This window comes from Seriola lalandi, unplaced genomic scaffold (genome assembly GCF_002814215.2).
Source record: "Seriola lalandi dorsalis isolate HSWRI2012SDOR001 ecotype SW California unplaced genomic scaffold, Sedor1 jcf7180002054893, whole genome shotgun sequence".
NCBI classification, from domain to species: domain Eukaryota; kingdom Metazoa; phylum Chordata; class Actinopteri; order Carangiformes; family Carangidae; genus Seriola; species Seriola lalandi.
Genome location: NW_019525445.1, coordinates 2,141,984 through 2,151,777, shown reverse-complemented (window position 1 = coordinate 2,151,777; position 9,794 = coordinate 2,141,984).

The window sequence follows — 9,794 nt, the reverse complement described above, 5'->3', positions numbered from 1 at the left end:
GGGGGGTTTGGAAGGTTGTATGCAATTTTCCATCTGTGCTATTTTTTGGTCACTTTTTGATACTTGGCCAGAAGCTTTTACTGAATGCCCTTAGTGTCTGTGATAAAATGTGTTTGTGCGGATATTGCATGGGTACACCATCATCTGGACCACATTACTGTCCTAAATTGCCCTGTACACATCTTTATCGCAGATGATGATCATCAAACACTCCACGATGCTTTGCATCTGTGTTGCAGTAATTCTAACCCGTAATTTGTCCACAGTAGAGCTGAATAAACAGACTGCAGGTGCAGCGAAAGTCAGTTTGACACCGACGTATTTCTGAATACATTCTGCAACCTCCCCATCATTACTGCCGGCAAAGCTTGACATTTCATCATGACCACTGTCAGCTAATCAAAATCTCATTCATTCACATCTGTACTGCCGAAATACAGGTTACCTTCCGCTGTTGTGATCCCACTGCAGAGCAAAGTAAACACATTATTTTTCAACAAGTGACAGAGTTGCTAAGTGTCTTGTATACTGCCTTATATTGATTTTTTTTTTTTTTTTTTTTTACATGTGCTTATTCTGCATATTCTGAAACAAATTATTGTTTATTCTCCCAAATTAGGTGTTGCTGGAGGCGTTCTTTGAGAGCGTAGCAGCCTGAATGTTAACAGATTACAAATTTTTGTTTATTTTTTCCTCGGCAGTGGTGAAGCTACACGCCGCATTGTAGCTTCATTAGCATTGTAGCATTAACAGAACAAAATGCATGTTTCGCGGAAAATAAAGAACGTGTTTGGTTTCTAAGCAGCTCTTTGATATACATCTATTTTAATCTCTACAGAGCATCTGCATAAATACCTGTAAACAGGTATCTGCACAATTCATATATAAAGATTTCAGAACAATAACATGAAACAAAACCAAAAACACTATAGAAAAACTAGAATGTAGCTACTCAAGCTATCATAGGTGGGGGTTTTTCATCATCATATAGTAATATTACACTTTATGAGTGGGGCCATCTCCATAGCAACAAAGCACTATGGATGTATTCTTTTATTGAATCATAATGGAAAGAATAGAACATTTATGCCCAAAGTTTAGTGTTTCACTCCTGAACCAACACATGAAAATGAATGAATGATAAATATAAATGTATATGAATAAAAAAAATAAATAATAAAAAAAAACAGCTGTCCACACATCAGATGAAAGCCTCTTTCAGTTATGATCTGAATTACTCTGAAGAGCTGAAAAAAGACACACATGGGCAAACAGAAGCAAATAGCTCTCCTGCATATATAAATATCTGATCACACATGTACCATTAAATTTGTAAGAGCCCTTGATGTACATTGATGTTAAAGTGAAAGGTGACGTTTGACTAAATGAAATATTCTGCTTTTGAAAAAAAAAAAATGGAGAAAAATAAGTGTACCAAAGCTACTACAACATTTTAGCAACACCACTAAACCCTGTTTTTTAAATGCTCAAAACCCCTGCTAATGTGAACTTTATTATAACACAAACATTGCAAAGATAATATTGCAATACTGTAAATAAATTTATTTAAAGAAACTTATATTTCAAGGAATGAGGTTGCTCACAGAAACATCTTCAGTGTCTGCACACACACACACACACACACACACACACAAAACATTCCTTACTCATGCCTCGCAGACCTTCAACTTGCTGATGGCTTTTGCTGGCAAATGCCAGAGAAAATGTGGGTGCACTCATCCTGAAGGTGTGTGTTTGTGTGGGTGAATTCAGCAGATGGTTAGGTGACGTGAAAAACAACCTTTTCTACTCCGTGTGAGTCTGTATTGTTTTGTGTTATTAAATGTTGCCTAATGTGTTTCTTTATGTTAGTGTAATGTTGTTCAGTTTTTTAATATTTACTCAACTTACTGTAACTGATTTCTCACAAGATCAGATGACTTATATTTAGTGTTACAGTATCACAATTCTGAGCAATGTACTTTGGTACATTGTGTTTTTATTATTTTTAGTGTTATTACTATACTGTATTACTTTATTACAGATTGCAGTCTACCCTTTGAGTAAAGTTTTGTGTTGGAAATGAAGGATTACTGAGGGAAATGAAAAAGTTATAATAATGATGATTTCCATCTTCTGCTTTTCAAATTTCAAAATATCTGCTTGGCCACATAGAAGACAAGATAATGAGAAATCCACACAAACAAACAAACAAAAATCATGAATGTAAGTGTAAATTTAACAAAAGCTGAAACCTGGACATAGTGATCCTGACTAATGTGTTTGTCTGCACTGCACATTTCTATGACACTTGTTGTCTGTGTGTGCTTTTTTTCACTGTCTTTGCTTCATCATGAATTTGCATAAACTTTCAAATCTTCCATGGATGGCAGCACATAAAACTAGAGGGGCACTCAGGGGGTGCAGACCTCGAGGCTCCAGCGATTAATGGAAACAGTGGAAAACGGGAACTGGAAAGACATGTACGTTTGTATGCGCGTGCATACACCCATGTTATCCGTACTCGAGAGGATATACCAAATGGAAATGGCCTGTTGCTTGGCTTTTACTGGAATCTGAACAGAGCAAATTACCCTTGTTGAAATTCATATTGGTATTAAGGTACATAAGAAGCCTTTCTTCCAATCATCTATTGAGAGGCAGCTTCTTCGACGAGCGAGGGGAGGAGATGAGTGGCATGAATATGAGAGGATTTCAAATGTGATGTGATGGTAACCTGGTGACAGACAGACAGCATGACTTCAAACCTGTTTCCTGAGTAGAATTAAACAGGAGGAACCCATTATTGGATAACTAGAAAGAAAACGAGTGTGTGTCTGTGTGATGTGAGCATGTGATGTCAGAAGAGGGTGAATAATGATGAGAGAATAAGTAGTTGGAAGATCTCTTGTGAAGGCTCAGCTCTGAGCTAGCAAACTGACATTTTTACTGAATGTTTTTCTTTCTTTTTTTTCTCACCCCTTTTGTAGTTTGGTCACTTGCTTTGAGGTGCAATGGGGATTGTGTCAGTAACCATGAAGCTCTGCAGTGCAGTTTTGGCGACAAAGTTTTGCTCTTGATCTGCCCGTGTACTCAGGTCAAAGGTGCATTGAGCAAAGCACATTTTGTACTCTGCGCTGTTTCTGTGATATGATGGTTTTAACCATAAGAAACACAGCTAACGTTAAACATTTTGAACACAACAAAAGGTGGAGACATAAAGATAGATAAATATAATACATATATATATATATATATATATATATATGGTGATACATTAAAAGTTAATGGGTGTATCAAAAAAAAACTAAAAACAGATTGCATTAAAAGTTCTGAATTTGAATTCAAATAGTGAACTGGGGTAGAAAGATAAAAGATTCTCCAAGTCTCTGAACTCTACTGGAGGGATACACACTATACTTCCATAATATATTCTCTCATTTTGTGTTAATGTTAGTGAAGAGTGGTGTGTACTGGGTGGAGGTCTAGTGACTGTGAAGGCCATAGCTTACAGTGTGATTCACATCATTTCCATGCTCATCAAACCCCTTCGGAGAGCTGTCACGCGCTGTATGGAAGCATCGGCATTTGTTATGCTTCTCCGCTCATTTCTCCACCACTCCTTGTTCACATGCAGCACAAGAACTGAACGTATGAGAAATGGGGCAGAGGAAGTGTTTCAGTTTCAAGATTTCAATAGCAGGTATGTGTCAGGAAAGAAAACACATTTGCCAGTAGATTACTCATCGGCATGAATTAGGCTGATTGTTTCATACCGTTTAAGATAGAACAGCGCCTACTGTTCTCAACATCATCGCCAACTTCAAATCATTACAGGTTTTCAGACGACTCTTCGAGGAAGCTTTATGCAGTGTCTGCTGAAGGCGAATGGCAAAAGTGATTTATGTGTGTTTTTGTGTTGTTCATAGCACACTGAATTTAACTGATGTGAAGCCTTCTCCTGAACAGACACTTGGAACAAAATCGGGGACACAGCTCATAAAAAAGACATTTATCCATATCCTCTAGCTAATATGAAAAAATGAACATCAGGAAATTTTAATAAACATCATTTTATGATCAATTATCCACAGCTCTGTTTTTTCTTTTTATTCCAGACTTTAATTATGGCAAGAAAAGGAAGCAATATATTCCCAGGGAATAGTAATTTTAAATTCATTGGAAAACCTTCTATGCAACTGCCAATGTTTGTTTGGCTTTTGGCCTGGAATTATTGAACAGTTTTTACAATGGCCTATGCTTATTCTAGGACCTGAGCAATACATTAAGCAAATGTGTTTTCTCCTCCCAGGCTAAACAAATTTAAGGTGTTTTATCTTCGCTCATTGTAATTCTGCACCTCCCACACAAGGACATCAGTGGTTATGGCAGATCTGCACTCAACTGTTGTCTTCCATCCACCAAACTGTCAGAGCCCTATAGTGCAACTCAGCCTCTATAATGTATTTCTTTCAATCAGCCTTTTTCAAACGTGTTCATGCATGTACTGTATTAATGTAAGGCAAAGATCAGTCTCTTAAGTGCCACTGCAGGCACCCAAGGTTTTTCTGATTCTGTCTGAAGTAAAATTCATCAATTTAAAAAGGTCACATTTATGTGAAGTGTTAAGTAGCTGTACATAGCGTTCAGAAAGTATATATCCACTTTCTTTTTTTTTTTTCACTCAACATGCCATAATGACGAGGCGAAAACAGAATTTTAATAAGATCCGCAGGCAGAGACAGGGCCTGAGGAAGATCCTCTCAGATCGAAACGTTGCCAATTTTAATTAATTTTCTGGGTGCTATTAGCACAGTGTGCAGATCTTTTTTTTTTCCTTTTTTTTTCTTTTTTACTTTTGCCTGTAGTTAAACCCTTTTTGATTCCAGCACCTGTGAAAGTGCTTTTGGATATTCGTGCTCCACACCCTATTTGAAAACAGAATTTTATAAATTTTTTGCAAATTTATTACAAAGGAAAAACTGAAATATGATATTAACATAAGTATTCAGACAATTTGCTGTGATACTTAAAATTTAGCTCATTCGCCTCCCGTTTCTCGTGATCATCTTCGAGGGGTTTCTACGCCTTGATTGGAAAGGCACACACCTGTCTATCAAAGGTCTCACACTGATGATGCGTATCAGAGTGAAAAGCAAACCACGAGTAGGAAGGAATTTCCTGCGGAGCTCAGAGACAGGATTGTGTCATGGCATTGATCGAGGCACAGATCAGAAGGATACAAAAAAATCTCTGACTGCGCTGTGCATTCACATATGAGGCTTTGCAGCTGTGAAAAGATAAGAATTCTGGAAGAAGAACAGCATTTCATTATTTGACAGTGCAACCGTTTCCCTTTATGCCATTTACTATAGAGGCTAAGTATTTCCAGCTCACAGGTGACAGTATACATGGCTACAAGTGTTTTTACTTTGAGTCACCCTTGCCAGTATTTGCCTTGAGAGGACCCTGGCAGGTATCAGGGGTAATAGAGTGAGTAACATCCACCAACATAAAATTAAGGGCCAAAAAAACACAATATAGCATTCAACAACCCTGTCCCTGTCGCCAAGAAGCACCCCCGTGGCATTATGCTGCCACCACCATGCTTCACCGTAGGCGTTAGCCAGGTGATGAGCAGTGCCTGGAGTTCTGCCCAAAGTGTTACATTTTTTTGTTTCCTCAGCCCATAAAGTGACCATTTAGTCATTTTAAAGTCATAAAGTCCTGTGAATGTTTTTGGAAAATTCAAAGTGGGCTGTTAATAGGATGGTCATCCTTCTCCCATCACTGCTATGGACTTCTGAAGCTTTGTTGTGGCTGTTGGGTTCTTGGTCACCTCCGCGACCATGATCCCTCTTTCCCGGTGGCTCCGTTTGACGAGACGGCCGACTCTGTGAAGAGTGCTGGAGGTTTCAGACTTCTTTCTCCTAATGTTTGATGGCCCTGGTGCCAACTCAGAATTTACGATTCAGTTTCGCCGGAGGCTGCGAGTGCATATAATGTTCAGCTGCAATTCTCTCACCGAACCTTTTCACGCGACCTTAAAAACACAGTGTGACAGCAGAGCGTGACAGCAAACAGAAAGATTTGATCAATTCGAAGGAACATAAATCTTCCTTCAAACAATGACTTCTGTCCGCACAGCAAACCATGCAGTGCAATCTCCCCCGCTCCGCCCTACATGAAAGTCTCCTATTCCTTCTTCAGTTGTTAGTGAAGCTCAATACGAAGTGACTTCAAACAAAAAAATATATCTCCCTGTCATAAATTAATCTCGTCTTTGCAGTTCATTCTTCAATGCGCACATCATTCATAATGTGCATACTGTATGAGTGAGTGAGCCATTTGTGAACGCACACTGCGACTTCTTTCTCTATGCCGAGGAACTCCCCGCACCGGACGAGTGTCGGCTCTTTCCTGCGACCCTACAGATGCTGGATTCTCGCTTCACATTAGCGATGCACATGGCACAGCACGTGGGCAATGCTGTGGAGATAAAAAACTGGAGAACTGGTATAAAATGTGATGAAACAAGGAAGCTGGAAGAGAAGGATGAAAAGAGATTGTTGAACGGAAATGAACAAACAGGATAAAAACTGAAACAGACAGAGAGAATGCCTCGCATGAAGAGAGACTGAGAGGAAGAAGCCAAGACAGAGACATACAGAAGGAATTGTTAATATAACTTCTTTTTTTTTCCTTTTTCTGCTCTTCTCAATACACTGTTGCTATGGCGGATATACAGCATGAGAGAAAAAGTCTTTGATTTTCTTTTTCCTTCACCTGAAGGGAACATAGCATGTCTGCACACTGTAGCGTGCAAGGTTCAAAGTGACAGCACAGCAACGTGGCAAAAACACACAGACCTAATCAACAATAAGGAGAGACATAAACGCAGGCAGAGGGAACCACACACACACACACACACACACATACACACACACACACACACACACACAAACAAAGCCGCGATTAGACAGATCAGTGTCCCTGACTTAAATTCAGCCTGTGTTTTTTTTTTTTTTTTTGCCAGGCTCAAATGAGGAGTTTGCACCCTGTTTACAACTTCCTCCTTCTTAACAAATCCAACTCCACATTCTCTGGCTGACTAAGATAATCAACCATGCTTTTATTTTTTATTTTTATTTTTTTTTATTTAAAAAAATGGTAATTCACCACTGTAGCTAAGAATCAGTTTCATTTTCTAACCAGAGAACAAAAAGACACAGTACATTGTGTAATCTGCTCATCCAGTGCATGTTAGAGCTTGGGTGATTTCCTCGACAAGCGAGCCAGCAGCAAGACACACGCGTAAGCACGCACGCAGTGACACAGGCACACACATTGGGACTAGCTGACAGTATCTTTGCTCTAATCAGAATCTTAATTAGTCTGCTAGCAGCGTCCCATTAACATATATTCCTCCTAATTAACTAGGGACACACGCTTACAGAGGAAGAAAGGCAGAGGCAGAGGAATTAAAGATGTTTCTTGAAGTTTCATAAGATGAGGAAATAAATGAACAAAGCAGGGAAACAAAAGTAAAGCTTTGATCCGTCAACCTTGTTCTGCCTTGCCAGACAGACATGCAGCTCAGCTCAGATCAGCTCAAAATCTTTGCCGGGCAAAGAGTTACCTAAAGTCAACAGAAATGAACTTTTATCATTATAGTGCTCTTTGTTGAGAGTAACCCTTCTAACTTTTCACGCTTACGTTTTCCTCAACTAATGGAAATTTATTGAAAATACACAAAAAGAAAAGGAAACACAAAAAGAGGATGTATTTTTACTGTATATTGTGGGGGTATGGGGGGTGGGGGTTGGGGGTCTCTGGATTTGCTATTAAAGGCACTGTTGCCAGACCGGTCGTGTTACTGATTTCCCCGTGTATCTATGTTGGAGTCCTTGGAAGCCAGCTGTGGCTTTGTCTGCTGCAGTGGAAGGTACAACACCAACTGATCAGTCATGTTGTGACAGAGTGTTGCTAGAGCAAGTCTAGTAGTGTCGAACATGAGTCATTTACAAAAGCAGAAAACAAACACACACACACACATACACGCACTTAAGCATACTTCTGGCGTCTCATCCTCTTCACTTGCTTCAGATGTAATAACTCACAAAGTCATGCTTTTATATTAACAAGTATCCGTCATAGGTGAGTCACCCTTTGAGATAATGCTGGTGTAACATCTTGGCTGAATAAACACAGCTTTTCTTTGTCAATTTAATCTGGGAAAAAAAGACAACGTGGGTTATGTGCAGACACACACACACAAACACACACACACACATACATGCTGTGGGTGATGACCAAAAAGGGTGTTGTGGGTGAAAGATGAAAAAGAGCATTTTGCATTAGGCTCTACTGTCTTTGTTGTAGTGCCAGGCCTGCCTACAGTTCTGTGTCATGACTCATGTCCTCCTATCCAGAGCCACCAGAGCTCTATTTCTACACCGCCGTGGCTTGGTTTCAGCAACACACTGCGCTGGGATAAAAAAAAAAAAAAGGCAATGCAAATTTGAAAAGATCCTTGTTGCCATGGGATGCAAATTCTTTTGATTAAGCTGGTTTACACAGTGCTTTGTATGCATTTTGAACACACACATTCTGAGCTGGAGATGGCACAATAATCTGCCAACAGCTTCCACCGGAACTCAGGACTGTTTCAGGGCACTGCAGTTGTTCATTTGTGGCATCTCAGTCATCGTGGTATTATTTCCTCAGAAGTGGCATTCTGTCACATATTTTTAAAGGCGCAGTTATGTGCTGCTGCTTTCATATCAGCAGTGCGTATAGTGACAGCTGTCTTCCAGAAACCACAGTGCCTCATTAACAGCTTCTTCTGCTCTCAGGAATGACAGTAGCAGGATTTGCACCATGGGCATTCTGGGCATACCTACCTCTCCCATCACCACAAGACGTCCAGTACTGATCACACATGCCGCTCTCCGGGGCCACAACAGTCAGAAGTTATGGGGGCGTAACATTCCTGCTTGCTCGTGTATGGCGGCTTGATTAAAAAAGCATTTTGCTCTAAAAAAAATGTATTTAAATGAGGCTGCACTTGTAACTTTGCTACAATGTTCCTTACATTAGTGTGTGTTAAAGTGAAACTCCTGAAGCTTTGGTTTGAAAATGTAGCTTATGTTTAGGAAAAAGACCTAGATGCCTTGGTATCATGTAGAAGTATTTTGTACAGCTTGTTCAAAGCTGCATGAATCCTTTTGACGGCACATTTCTGCACAGGTCCGCTCACTATTTAACCTTTGGTATCAGTTTTCTTCAAACATCTTTGCTGTATTTTACAGAAAGCAAAAGATGCTGTGGATGACAGTCTACTGTTGATGGGGGCTTAATACTTTGCGTACGGTCTTGATGCATTAAATATGTGAACACCAGAGTGCTGAAATATGCAAAGATAAATGTGCCCATTTAAGTAACTGCTTGTGAATTACTTCCTTGTTTGAGCACGTATTAGATATCTCAGAAAATGTATTAATTTTATTTATTAATTTTATTTTATAATATTCATATTATAATATTAACATCATAAAAATGTCCAATGCCAACTTAAACATTTTCTATAATGTCTTTGCATGGTGACTATGGTATGATTGTGAACTATAAACTTTAAGGTTAGGCTTAACTTAAATAGTTGGATAGGGAAGGTTGTGGTTACAGTCATTTAAGAGGGGATTTAAGTCTGCCTTAAAGTCAGGTGTGCTACATGCTATATGGTGTCTGCTTTACTTTGTAAAGGGCACCTACTTCCTTTATTGGTCCTGAATGTT